The sequence below is a fragment of the Bubalus bubalis genome, chromosome 20, assembly GCF_019923935.1.
Source record: "Bubalus bubalis isolate 160015118507 breed Murrah chromosome 20, NDDB_SH_1, whole genome shotgun sequence".
Taxonomy (NCBI): Eukaryota; Metazoa; Chordata; class Mammalia; order Artiodactyla; family Bovidae; genus Bubalus; species Bubalus bubalis.
Window position 1 is genome coordinate 37697338 of NC_059176.1, and position 15438 is coordinate 37712775.

A 15438-nucleotide genomic window follows, 5' to 3' on the forward strand; every position below is an offset into this window, starting at 1 on the left:
AGATATCTCTCAATGCTTAACATATTACCATATCACAGCTCCTCATGAAAGATGCCTAACTCACTTGGATTTGGAGAGTATTTACCATCAAATGTTTAGACTAGGAAGATGAGAAGTGTATTTCTTAGACAAAAAAATTAGTCAAGTCAGTGGTGACTATTTTGATATATCCATTTGGAATAAAGATGAATATATGAAAGCACTGTTAGGCCTAAAGCATACCAGACTTCATGAACAAACATAAAAGTACTTCCTAACCTCAAAGAACTAACTGGACAATTAATTCATAGAACTGTATATTTTAAGGCATTGAAAAGCCTCTATAGTGTCAAAGTTTAGGAGATAAATGTAAAACCAGAGTGAGATTTTTCTCACACTCAAGATTTCTAGTATTACTCATACTATGCAGGTCTTCTGTTTAAAAAGCCAAACACTAACACTTTGCCTATACAATAATTTCATATCAATGGTTGCTCTTTTACTCTTACAACCTCATATTCTTACTGTGTTGTCCTTTATTGCACAGCTTAGAACAATAATCAAGGACTTCTCTGGCGGTCCAGTGGTTGACTCTGCTTCCACTGCATGGGCCATGGTTTGATCCCTGGTCGGGGAACTAAGATTCTGCATACTGTGTAAAAGCCAGAATCAAGATTATCTACAGATAATCTGCAACATGAATTATGCAAAGATAAAATGTATTTATTTAATGATTCTGGGGAATTTCTGAGACAGGATATGAAGTAATAATGAGAAGGAAAGCTTAGTAATTACTGTAATCTGAGAAATTCTTGCATTGGCTGTGCTTTGCAAGAGAAATGGTGCCATGAAATTGATTTTATGGAGCTAACACAGAAACACGGACAGATTAAATGCCTGAAGACAGTGAAGGTCAACTACTATCAGACTGAACCAGGGAAATCTTATACACAACTAGAGATTCTCATTAGCAATAGAACTGAAGGCTTATACTGCTGCTGCTGCTGCTCCTAAGTCACTTCAGTCGTGTCTGACTCTGTGCGATCCCAGAGATGGCAGCCCACCAGGCTCCCTGTCCCTGGGATTCTCCAGGCAAGAACACTGGAGTGGGTTGCCATTTCCTTCTCCAATGCATGAAAGTGAAAAGTGAAAGTGAAGTCGCTCAGTCGTGTCCGACTCTTAGCGACCCCATGGACTGCAGCCCACCAGGCTCCTCCGTCCATGGGATTTTCCAGGCAAGAGTACTGGAGTGGGGGTGCCATTGCCTTCTCCGGAAGGCTTATACTACACATTTCTAAATGATGCACTGATTTAAAAAGTAGAAAACTAAATGGAGGGTATGCAATAAGTTCAGCATTTGAGTCAAACTATCAAACTTTTCTCAACTCCTCTGGAACTCCCAGCCTTCTCTTTTTATTCATCTAACACGTGGCACCACTTTGAGTTGTAAATTTTCTATGTAAGTGTCTTCTCCATGGAAGAGATCATGCTCTGGATATCCTTCTAGCTTCTTCAAGTATTTCAGTTCTCTTACCGTCATTTTAACCTCTTTTACAATAATGACTGTTCTTTTTTCCATCAGATATGAATATACTCTATTCCTAAGGAAAAAAAAAAAAAAAAAACTCATAATAGAACCCTTCATTAATTCCTATCTTCCCTTCTAAGCAACTGCCCATTCATTTACCTTTTCTTCATAACCAAACTACAAAGATTATTCTAGCCACTGCCACTACCCACTCAATCTGAAATACACAGTAATCTGGTTTCTATCCCTAACTTACTCTACTGACTATTCTCTGATATCCAGTCATCTCTAATTGCTAATTTCAATGAACACTTTTTAACTGTCCATCTATTTTGTTGCTAACTGGCATTTGATATTGTAAATGACTCTTCTTCCACTGTCCTGTCTACCTCTCTTGTTTTATTTCCCCATCTCTTTAGCCATTTCTTCAGACATTGGCCCCTTTCTCTCTCTCTCACTCTGTATGTTTTCCTAGTGATCTCTTTCAGTACCAGTGTTTTAATAACCCCTTATACTGAAAACAGCTACAACCAACTCTAGAATTTCAGGCCTGTATCTTATATGGCAAAGAAGATTATCTTCCTTTGGTGTGCCAGAGGCAACTCACACTTTATACATATAAAACTGAATCCATAATCTTTTCCTCAAAGTCTATTCCATCTCCTATGTTTTCTATGTCAGTTGAGGGTGCTCTACTCGTCACCCAGCCCAAAAACCTGGGTGTCCTTTCCAGCATTTCCCTTGCCTTTACCAAAGCCTAGTTGATCCTGTCTATGATCCCATGATTACTGTCTTGGTGAAAGCCTTTATTTTTCTTGGCCTGAATACTCTTAACAACCTCCTGCCTGTTGTTCCTGCCTCCAATCTGTTTCCATACAGCTGCCAGTGATCTTTCTAAAATACAAATCTAATCATGCATATCATTCCTTGTATAAAATCATTCAAGAGATGACCCACCTGTCTTTGGGTGATTTTTTTTTTTTAATTCTCTGTTTAAAAGCATAAAAATTATGCTTGTCTGTATGCTCAGTCTGAATGTCTTGCAGTAAAGATATGTTATTTTATTATTAGAATAAACAATAAAACTTGGTAGTGAATGACCACCTTTAAACGAGTTTGGGAATCAGAAAAAGGAATCCTGATATGTTTAAATGAACTAGAACACAAAAAGTATAACTAAAAAGAATATATTAAAAAAAACTAAAGTCTTCTCTACGTTGAATTCTTTTCTTTGGCACCCTCTATTTGTTCTCACATGAAACATCTTACAAATTTATCCCTTGAGGGAATAAAATTCAGCTGACTTGCCAATTAAGACTAACATATAGATAACAAGTGCTCAGTTAAAAAAACGCAGTCCTGACCTTCTTTTCTCTTTTAAGTACAGGCATACTTTGTTTTATTGCAATTTGCAGATACTATGTTTTTTTTTACACAAATTGGTGGTTTGACCTTGTGTCAAACAATTTTCCCAACAGCATTTGCTCATTTTGTGTCTCTGGGTCACATTCTGGTAATTCTTGCAATATTTAAAGCTTTTCCATTATTATTGTATCTGTTATGGTGATCTGTGATCTCCGATGTTACTGTTGCAAAAAAGATTATAACTTGCTGAAGGTTCATATGATAGTTGGAATTTTTTAGCAATATTTTAAAATTAAGGTATTATTATTTTTTTAGATAATACTATTGCACACTTTAGTCAACAGACTACAATACAGAATAAACATAACTTTTATATGCACTGGGAAACTGAAAAATCTGTGTGCCTTGCTTTGTTGCAATTATCATAATATTGTGCTGGTCTAGAACCAAACCTGCAGCATCTCTGAGGTATTCCTGTAGATCAAATAGCCTATGTCCAGGAAATAAATAATAAAAAATAATAAAAATCTCCTTTAAAAAAAGGAGATGAAATAAATTAGTATCATAAGATTTAATGCTCAATATACATAACTACTTATGATGGAGCTTTCTATTATTTTTTTTTAAATTTTATTTTATTTTTAAACTTTATTGTATTAGTTTTGCCAAATATCGAAATGAATCCGCCACAGGTATACATGTGTTCCCCATCCTGAACCCTCTTCTCTCCTCCCTCCCCACACCATCCCTCTGGGTCGTCCCAGTGCACCAGCCCCAAGCATCCAGTATCGTGCATCGAACCTGGACTGGTGACTCGTTTCATACATGATATTATACATGTTTCAATGCCATTCTCCCAAATCTTCCCTCCCTCTCCCTCTCCCACAGAGTCCATAAGACTGTTCTATACATCTGTGTCTCTTTTGCTGTCTCGTACACAGGGTTATTGTTGCCATCTTTCTAAATTCCAGATATATGCGTTAGTATACTGTATTGGTGTTTTTCTTTCTGGCTTACTTCACTCTGTATAATAGGCTCCAGTTTCATCCACCTCATTAGAACTGATTCAAATGTATTCTTTTTAATGGCTGAGTAATACTCCATTGTGTATATGTACCACAGCTTTCTTATCCATTCATCTGCTGATGGACATCTAGGTGGCTTCCATGTCCTGGCTATTATAAACAGTGCTGTGATGAACATTGGGGTACACGTGTCTCATTCTCTTCGGTTTCCTCAGTGTGTATGCCCAGCAGTGGGATTGCTGGATCATAAGGCAGTTCTATTTCCAGTTTTTTAAGGAATCTCCACACTGTTCTCCATAGTGGCTGTACTAGTTTGCATTCCCACCAACAGTGGAAGAGGGTTCCCTTTTCTTCACACCCTCTCCAGCATTTATTGCTTGTAGACTTTTGGATCGCAGCCATTCTGATAATTTTTGAACTAGGAAGATTATTTTTGACTGTATCATATTTAAATACATGCTTGAGGTCTTGAAATTAACAGGTTATCAGAGTAATTCCTAGTCTCTCCTATAACCCTTTAAATTACAGTATCTATGTTCTTTCCTACAATGTATTTCTGTTGTAATCAACCTCAAAACCTTTTGAGAGCAAATGCCATTCACCAGTTTTATACATGCATTACCAAGTAAGGCAGGAGAAACTGTTAAACCAAGTGAGATCCCATGATGCCAGTTAAATTTTTCCTTCTTTCTAGGCTCCTCAAACATGACAACACTATTGACACAATTGTAGTAAAGTAGGTTCTAAGTTTGGGGTGATGTGATTTGCTTGAAAGACAGAGAGCAGAGTGTAAACAGATTATTATAGGTCAGAGCAAAGTAAGTTCAGAGCTACAGCTACAATTTATTTCTTATTATGTGTATTTATTAAGTATTGAAATGATAAAACATGTAACCCAGGCAAGAGTTGGACCCACCAGGTTAAACATGCCTTCCCTATTTGCTAAGAGGGCACAGTTTGAAAAAAAAAGAGAACAGTTTAGTTACCAATTTAATACACAGGAGGAAAAAAGCTCAATCATTACACTGTATTCACTGCTTTCTAGAACAGTTCATAAAATGCCACACTACTGAACTTAAATACACTTAACCTATTTGAAAAATAGTGTTCTGAATTTGAAATCTTTGAACTCAAGCTTCCTACTAGATGATGATCAATTGTTAGCTAACAGGATATTGTTCTTGATATGTAAAAATGACTGCTGTTTCACCATTGGTGAAAGATTTTCTAATGTTTAAAAACAAGGATGCAAAATAAACAAATGGGACCTAATTAACCTTAAAAGCTTCTGCACAACAAAGGAAACTATTAGCAAGGTGAAAAGACAGCCTTCAGAATGGGAGAAGATAATAGCAAATGAAGCAACTGACAAACAACTAATCTCAAAAATATACAAGCAACTCCTACAGCTCAACTCCAGAAAAATAAATGACCCAATCAAAAAATGGGCCAAAGAACTAAATAGACATTTCTCCAAAGAAGACATACAGATGGCTAACAAACACATGAAAAGATGCTCAACATCACTCATTATCAGAGAAATGCAAATCAAAACCACTATGAGGTACCATTACACACCAGTCAGAATGGCTGCGATCCAAAAGTCTACAAGTAATAAATGCTGGAGAGGGTGTGAAGAAAAGGGAACCCTCTTCCACTGTTGGTGGGAATGCAAACTAGTACAGCCACTATGGAGAACAGTGTGGAGATTCCTTAAAAAACTGGAAATAGACCTGCCTTATGATCCAGCAATCCCACTGCTGGGCATACACACTGAGGAAACCAGAAGGGAAAGAGACACGTGTACCCCAATGTTCATTGCAGCACTGTTTATAATAGCCAGGACATGGAAGCAACCTAGATGCCCATCAGCAGATGAATGGATAAGAAAGCTGTGGTACATATACACAATGGAGTATTACTCAGCCATTAAAAAGAATACATTTGAATCAGTTCTAATGAGGTGGATGAAACTGGAGCCTATTATACAGAGTGAAGTAAGCCAGAAAGAAAAACACCAATACAGTATACTAACGCATATATCTGGAATTTAGAAAGATGGCAACAATAACCCTGTGTACGAGACAGCAAAAGAGACACTGATGTATAGAACAGTCTTATGGACTCTGTGAGAGAGGGAGAGGGTGGGAAGATTTGGGAGAATGGCATTGAAACATGTAAAATATCTTGTATGAAACGAGTTGCCAGTCCAGGTTCGATGCACGATACTGGATGCTTGGGGCTGGTGCACTGGGACGACCCAGAGGGATGGAATGGGGAGGGAGGAGGGAGGAGGGTTCAGGATGGGGAACACATGTACACCTGTGGTGGATTCATTTTGATATTTGGCAAAACTAATACAGCTATTTAAAGTTTAAAAATAAAATAAAATTAAAAAAAAAAAAGAGTAAAAAAAAACCAAAAACAAAAAACAAAAAACGAGGATGCAGTTATTCCAATTCATCCTTAGTCTTCAATCTAGCACCCCTGAAACGCAATATTTATCTACAGGGCATCACTCTAAGGTAAGGTACAAACAGAGATCAATTCCAATCCTAGGCACCAGAATTATTTTTACTACATGATCGAATTAAGCTACAAACAGAAATTGAGTTGTTATTTCTAATGTGATAAGGTTTTACTTAGCCACGTAAACATTAAACTCTGCAGAATGGAATACAACTCTATGGATGGTGACACAGACATAGAAGATAAAGACTGTAAACAGTATATCTACCCTACTCTTTACCATTGAGAATGCTTTCTAGACAAGATTGCTGAACAAGAGAAGATAAATAATTAGTAAAGGCTGACAGCTAGAAAGATATAGTTGACCCAAGTCTTTCTTGGTACAGTAAAGGAATCTATACACTATCTTCAGTATCATGTATTGCTAGAGAAAGATTTTAATTAAACACGGGGGAGAAGAAATTGGCCAATTAGAATTCTGCAAGTAGTTTGTTTTGCCAGGAAATTAATGGCTAGAGCTGACACTGTCTTTCTGGCAAAATAAAGCTGCTCTTTCCCCTTTCAAGAAATAAACATAAAAACTACTCTACTACATTTATTTAATATAGTCTCTAAATTGGCAATTAGCCGGAGAAGACTGTTTTCACATATGGCAGAGTTCCCTGTACTTAAAGGCGCCTCACCACTTCTATACCCAGAATGCACCATATTTACACACTGCTATAGTACTACAGAAAGAATTTCAATATTCCTCATATTTTTTCACTAGCTCTTGAGTCAGTGATTTACATTTCAAAAACCAAAGAAAGAACCTGCAATAGCAACCAGAGGATTATGAAATTCACAAACTTTCTTAGTCATACCTGTCAGCAGACATTTATACATCCTTATGACTTATAAACTCCCAATTGACCTGAGAACAGCTATGAATGTCTAGTAAATCCACAAATATCAATAACTAGATGAAGCTTTTAAAAATTATTGCATTAAGAATAATTTTGTTAAAGGCAAAATTAATAATAGCAATAATAATATGATGATGTGAGAAACCAGGCACTCAGAATTCTCATTCTTCTTGTTTTACTGCCTTTCCCCATCATTGCCCTGAACCTGCCAAAATGCATAAGGAACATTCATCATGCTTTTTTCAGTTAATGGGAGAATTCTGAGTATGGTACCAAGACTTTAGAAATAAATAAGAATACTTCATTTACTATACATTAAGAAATAAAAGTCCCCGAAACATTTTTTTTTTTTAAACTAAGGTATAGTTGACTTACAGTGTTGAGTTAGTTTCAGGTATATAAAACATTTTCTTTTGAAATGAAATTTATGCCTAAAATTGCTAGTAAACATTTTTTTCATGTGTTTCAAGAAATTCTAGTGGCCAAAAGCTCTTACAAATTGTTGGACTTCTTAAAAATAAATATATTTTTAAAAAAAGAAAAAACCAATTGTTGGACTTACAATTTTATATCAAACATACAATTAAGTATTTCATTTTATGGAAATTAGCTTAAAACAATTAAATTTTTAATTAAAAATTAGGTTTAAGATGAAGGAAAAAACACAAGCTAAGAAAATGTAGAATACTTTGTAATAGCAAATCACAATAGCTCTGTATATCTTATAAAACATGTATGAAGACATTCGTATTGTGAAATGTGGCCATTTTTGCTTTATTGTGATTAAAAGGCATGTCATATACTTACTGTGGTAGCATATGGCATATTTACATGCCTAAAATAGCTAATAACCTTTATACAAACAATGCTGTCAATCTCTGCAGTAAGCAAATGCAATCAGACCACCTTTCCTTTGTAGGGCTCTAATGTTAAAAAAAAAAAAAAAAAAGAATTCTAGAAAAGAAGACAAGTTGTTTAGCCAAGACTGCCACTGAGAATACTCTGCCAACAGTTTCCAAGAGCTCCGACCTAAGAAATGCAGGCAGGTGTATTCCTCTGTGGGGGCTTAAATGAAATCTGCCCACAACTGCCAGTTTAGCTTAGCACATAAAATATACATCACTGAGAGGACAGGCTGATCATCAGAAACTGTCTCCAGGCATTACAATGATTACATGGTGCCTTTCTCTGAGAGTAATTCTGAAGAAATAAAGGATTAAACCAGAGAAAATAAATAATCCCTCCATGCTCCTAGGGTACAGGGCACACCTATGAAACGGTTCCTGACCTATAGAGTTTACCTAAGGTGGCATGCTATCTTTTCTCATTCATCTTGTATTTACCAAATGTGTAACATATACCAGGCACTTAGTTAAGACACCAGGACTACAACAGTGAACAGTCTCTGCTTTCACAAAAATGATGGTGTGAGGTAAAAGATTAAGCATATATAATTTTAAATTGTGAAAACTGCTAGGAAGGAAAAGAACAGAATGCTATAGAAAAGCAGTGGGAGATGTCACTTAGACAGAGGACCACTCTGAAGAAGTAAAGTGAGAACTGAATGTTAAGTAGGTACATTCCACACTGAGGAACTAGGACTTGAGTGAGAACTTGGTGCTTTGGCAGAAGTGAAAGAAGGCTAGAGGGGGCTGGAGTAAAGTGATCAGGAGAGCGCAGCAAGGATAAGCCAATCCTGCACAGATGTGGGATTATCTTAAACATTTGGGTTTTCACCAATGTAAGAGCAAGGCTTTTAGGAATTCCAAGGAGCAGCATGATATGATATTTATGCTTTTTAAAGGATCATTCTAACTTCTATGTAAAGAATGGACTGACAAATAGTAACAATGAATCTAGGAAGTTACTGTTGGGAAGTCACTGCAACAGTCTACCACAGCATGATGGTGGCTTAAAACAAGATATGGCTGTGAAGATGTATCCCATAGAGTGGATTTGATATATTTAGGAGGTAGAGTTAAGAGAATTTTGTAGTGGTCTGCATGGTGTGCATGTGTGGTAGTGAGAACTCTCAAGAATGATACCAAGATGTCCAACTGAGCTATCAGTAGATATATACGGAGATGAGATTTATAGAAATAGGAATACTGGAGATGTAGAATTAGGAAAAAGATCAAGAGTTTAATATTGAGTGTATACTTTTCCTGATTGGTATTGCTAGAGGTCTATACATTTTACTGACCTTTCCAAAGACCGACCTCTTGGCTTTGCAGATATTTCCTATTGTGTACTTGTTTTCTGTTTAATTAATTGCTACTTTTAAATAATTCCCTTCTTCTACTTACTTTGGGTTTAATTTGCTGTTCTTTTCTGGATTTCCTGAAAATGATATTTAGATCACTAGTTTTTGAGTTTTTTCTCTTTTAATATAGGCATACAGGGCTATAAATTTTCCCATCAAGTATAGCTTTTTTCCCATCAAGTATAGCACATTCACATGTATTTTGATATACTGTATTTTCATTACTATTCTCTTGCGAATATGTTCTAATTGTGCTTTATTTTTTGATCTAGTGGGTCATTCAGAAATGTATTTTGGGGGGAGTTTGCTAGCTACTATTTTATAATCCATTTCTTACTGAATCGAACTATGTTCAGATAACAGTCTGGATGAGATTTGTTAAGACTTGCTTTATGGTCTATCATAAGATCTATTTTGTTAAAAGTCCCATGCGAACTTGAAAAAATATTTTTTGAAGCTATATTACTAGAATTAGATATATACAGATTTATATTCTCACATTTTCCCTGGTAGGATGACTCTTCCATAATTATGAAATATTCTTCCTTATTTCTAGTTATTCTTGTACTCGAGTCTATTATGTATAGAGGGTGTAGTCCTCTGCTGCTGCTGTTGCTGCTGCTGCTGCTGCTAAGTCGCTTCAGTCGTGTTCGACTCTGTGCGACCCCATAGGGAATACTATTTGAGAGCCTGGGCTGTTTTACAGGTCCTTTCTTCCTTGGAGGGACCAGAATTTTAATGCTTGCTTGTCAACATCATGAGATGAAAAAAAATTTCACTCTTTCTTTTTAGGGGTTAGCTTGCTAGCTTCTGCTCTTCAGCAAAATCACTTCTAGATGCTTCCCTTCCCTACTAGGATCTTGACCCCTCAGTCTTGGCCACTGGGGATCACTAAACTCCAATTTTTATGTACTCAGCCCCATGAGAATACTGGCTTCTCTGATTATAGCAGAAATCCTCTGCTCAGTTTCACAGGTTCTTGTTCTGTACTATACATTAAGCAAATTCTTGAACAGGAAAAGAGAAGCATAGAACATAAGCATGCTTCTTTGAAGTTCCCTTGGCTTCATGATTTTGATGGCTGCCTCAGTAGGTCTCTAATGCTTTCATTATTCTTTTTAAAAAATTTGTTCTCTCATGTTGTTCTCAGCAAAAGCATTAGTCTGCAGCAACCTAGAACCTCAGCTCAAGGAGCAGAAGTCATAGCATGGGCTCTCAATCAAAAATCTACTGCATATTAGCTGTGTGACCTTGGCAAGTTATTTGACTAAAGTATTTAACCATTCTGAGCTTCAATTTTCTCTTATGTAAATGAAAATAACACCATCTCATAAAGGTTGTGAGGATGTGAAGATTAAAATGTCTATAAAATGTCTACTAACAAAAACACTTTAGTGAGGGCACGCAATGTGCCAGACACTTTATATAGATTAAATAACTTAATGTAGATATAGTTACTATCTCCAGTTTCTTTTTTAAGATCACATACTAGTAAGTGATGGAGCTAGGATCTGACTTTAAAGCAGGTTTCTTACTAATTACTCAATACTTCTGTAATATTGCTTTAGTATTGTGCCTGACACCAGTATATGCTCAATGAATGTCAGTTATTATGACACAGAAAATACAAATGCTTCAGAAATACATGAATCACATAAAATTTTCTATTTTTTCTTGATTTCTCCTTTTTTTCATTTTGGCATAAACACTCTTAGAGCATCTTTTAACATATTTTAAAAGAAGCTATTGTGAAAAATTAATGTCTAATAGCCTATTGAATGAATAGGTAATAATTTGCTTAACCATTATTCTATTTTTGGGTATCTAGAAGGTTTCCAGTTTTTAAAAACAGTATAGATATCAGTGCCATTAACATTTTGTCCCTTTCACTATTTTCTTTATTTGAAGTATTTTCTCAGAATAAAATCCTATCAGTGGAAATTTGGCTCAAGACTGTGAACCTATTATTATTGCTGACACAATAGCTATATTGCTTTTGCAAAGAGCTGAAGTAATTGTGGTATCACTGGCAATAAAAATGCAAGGTTTGTGTTAAGAGAATAGGAATTAAAGTTATGAAGTACAGGAATGAAGGAAGTGTGGAGATGGCATGAGAAAGGAAAGATAAATTTTGAGGCTAAGAAATGAAAGTGGAGTATCTGGATACTATTTTGGGGGATGCAGGGGTATTAGTTTCACTTAAAGGATTAGGGATAGAAGAAAAGGGCTGGGCTTTGTTGAAAATTCCAAATACTCATCTGGGATACAGATAAATGTTGTTTGGGTATAACTTACAGATAGACTATCTGATACACTAGGGTTCAACCTGGTCTTTAGTATCACGTCTTATTCTAACCTATCACTAAATATTTAGTAATTTGGTGTGTGGATCTTTATTATTATTGTTTTAAAATACACAAAGAAATGATCTCTTTTAAGGATAGCATATTAAATTATAAAAATTATAAATTACAAAACAAGCACAGAGATTGTTGTTTCTACTTAGTTCAGTCAATTTAGCAAAGTGTACTAGGAAGCAGGTGGCTGACATTCTAGGGTCCACTGTGTCACTGCATTTGGTATGTAATTCTGAGCCTTAATTGCCTTATCTATATGTTGGGGTATTTTATCTGATTAAAGCTGAGCATTTGAACATGGCATCTCATTTTATATTCCTGATCCTAAATCTGTCTAGTGAGCATATCATACTGATTAAAAATGAAAAAAACTCTCTTCCTTTGCTATCATGTACTATGCTTTTGAGTATCTCACTAACCTTGTTATCAATTTTGAAGTTATTATTTCAAAAGTTACTCTGGGCCTCTTTGAGGACCAATAAACAAATAAAATGAAAAAAACCTTTTCTGCTAACTGCTTCATTACATACATATGTAAGTAAATGCTTGATTGGCCAAGTTCCCTTTCAAATTTCATTTCCAGTTTCTATTAGCCCCCAGTAAATTTTAGTAATGACTCTAGGAGATCACAGATTTTGAGAATAATAAGTGGCTGCATTCAAATCCTGTCTCTTTCACTTACAGGTCAAGTGACCCTGGGCAAGTGAACTAGCCTCTATCTTCTCATATGCAACATGAAGTTGGTTAATACCTAAAACACCAAATTATGAGAATTAAGTTAGTTGAATGGGAATTAGAATTATAGCTAAATTTGGTTTAAATGTGAATACCATTTAAGAAATAAGCAGAACACCACTGAGTAACAGTAGTTTTGAGCTGATTCAGATTAGGGGCTCGTTTGATTCCTAGGGTCCTTAAAAATCCATATTCTTTAAGGAAGCTATACCAGATGAGGGAGCAAATATAAAAGCTTTGAATTCCTTCATGCTCCCACAGATGACAATTCCATAATACAGAAACACTATAATGGAAGCAATAATCAAAGAGAAGAATAATTTTATGCCTATCCAATTAGCCAAGAATTTTTGCTGGTGAAATTGTGGTTAAGACAACACACTTGTATATCAAAAATCAGTGACATCAAAAATTAGTATAACCTTTTAGAGAAATAAAACAGCCTACTGTATCAAGAACTATAAATACTCATACTCTGAATATGAACAATTTCACTCCTAAGATCTTATTCTAAAAGAATAATTCAAATAAAGAAAACAACTATGGTTTTATTTAATAGTGCCTGGCACATAAAAGGTACTCAAGCATTTCTTCAAATGAATACCTTCATATGTACCAACTTCTCCAAATCATTGCCCTTGGTTCCTTTCCACTAGGATTTAACTATTTTTCATCATATGGGGATAGTTTTAGAATCAAATTCTAATATTTCTGTCTAGTCTCCTCCTATCTTCTCCAGTAACTTCATTGTTGATTGCTATCAGACTCCCTATGATACTTCCCCCTCTGAACTAAGCTGACCTTCACACTGAAACCAGGATGACCACATACCACATCCTTGACCCTATCAAGAAAAAAATCTGAAGCTTCCTTTAAGTTCCTAAAATGCTGTTCTCCCTTGTCGACACCCTTCTAGTCTAACCATTCACCTCACTGCCTGCTTCATAAGAAACATGATAGCCAGAAACCTATCCATCCTCACCTGATCTGCACCTAGACACTTACATTTCCCTCTAGAATACGAGAATTATCATATCCTTATAACCCTAGTGGCTCAGAAAGTAAAGAATCTGACTGCAATGCAGGAGAACCAAGTTCAGTCCCTGGGTTGGGAAGACCCCCTGGAGAAGGGAATGGCTACCCACTCCAGTAGTCTTGCCTGGAGAATTCCATGGACAGAGTTGGACACATGCAAAGAGTTGGACACAACTGAGCAACTTTCACTACTACTTCTTTGTTCTAGCCCCATCCCAAAATCCAGAATCTTCAAGTTTAGGTATATCCCTCTCTTTAAAGGTATAATTCACATCCCATAAAATTCACCCCTTCAGTATACAGTTCAGTGGTTTAGTATTGGGTTTGCCAAAAAAGCTCATTCTGGTTTTTCTGTATCATCTTACTGGAGAATCTGAACCAACTTTCAGGCTGGCCCAATATATTTGTATACAAGGTATTTTAGTATCATGGTTATGTTGTGCAACCATCACAGAACATTTTCATCATTCCCTCAAAGAAACTCCATACACACTAGCAGCCATTCTCCATCCGCAGCCCCCAGTTACTGGCACACTAATATATTAACTTTCTGTCTCTATGGTTTTGCCTGTTTTAGACATTGCATATAAATGGAATCATATGTGGCTTTTTGTGTCTAGCTTCTTTCCCTTTAGTGTAATATTTTAAAGATTCATCCATTTTATAGCATGTACCAATACTCCATTCCTTTTCATTGATGAATAATAGTCCACTGTATGACTACATTGCATTTTGCTTATTTATTCATCAATTGATAAACATTTGGTTTTGTTTCTATTTTTTGGCTCTTACAAATAAATGCTGCTAGGAACATCGGGGGAAAAGATGTGAACCCATTTCTAATTCTCTTGGGTATATAACTAGGAGTGGAATTGCAAGGTAAGCATCTCTTGATATCTAAATCTATTCTGTTTCTGAGTTCAGACAGCCTGGGATATCTCTCAAAATGCAAGCTACTCTACAATGAGTCCCCACCCCACCTTCACTGAAACACCTTCAGTCTTCAAAATCTGTACATATTAATTACAACTTAGTTCTTTCCAATTAAATTGAGTTCTCATAGGTCTCATCATATAGCTATAAGATTATTGATGTATATATAAACATATATATAATATATTATATATTAAATATATATTATATTATTAAATATATATTAAATATATATATTAAATAATATATAATATATTATATATGTATAATATATTAAACAATGGGTATAAGTAGTGGACAAAAGTTATTGATCAGTTTCATCTACCCCAATTGCCAATTCAACTCCACAAATATTTACTGAATACTTATGATGTGCATGGCTAGGTAGGACAGTAGACACAGACAGTAATATCGTATAGTCTGCAAACTTTTATGACCATTCATGAACTCTACATATGACAATGTTAGGTGGTTAGAACAGGAAACAGGAGTCCAGAATGGCAGTGGCTAAAAGACAAGGAAGGGAAAAGCCTGCGAAAATAGAACAAAGGAAGGTCCGAGGACCAGAGTGAGGACCTCAGGTAGAACAAACAACACTCCTGGCCAGCCCAATTTACATAGGGCAGGCCCAGGGGGAGAGAAAACATATAAAAAGAGCAGCCAAAGGGGCTAGGGATCTCTTCACTGCCCGCCCCCCCACACCCCCACAGGCATGCACTTTCTCTCTCGCTCTCCCCCGTACGCTGGGGCGCTCTTCTCTTCCCATTTTTGGGTCGACATGCCCTCACGCCTCGAGGATGGATTTTCCTGTTATTATCTAAATAAAATAGAGCTGTAACACGGA

At 36.0% G+C, this 15438-nt stretch overlaps 1 protein-coding gene across 4 annotated transcripts in view; it reads right to left on the bottom strand.

The window, feature by feature from the left end:
- The window catches only part of HMG20A (high mobility group 20A), a 78434-nt gene that overhangs the window by 49760 nt on the left and 13236 nt on the right, over positions 1-15438 (bottom strand). Inside the window, exon 2 of one of the 4 annotated variants that reach the window (XM_025271488.3) lies at positions 1514-1580. The exons of the other annotated variants lie outside the window; for them this stretch is intronic. The gene's annotated coding sequence lies outside the window, so the exon portion shown is untranslated. The remainder of the gene's footprint in view (positions 1-1513; positions 1581-15438) is intronic. 4 annotated transcript variants of the gene reach the window in all.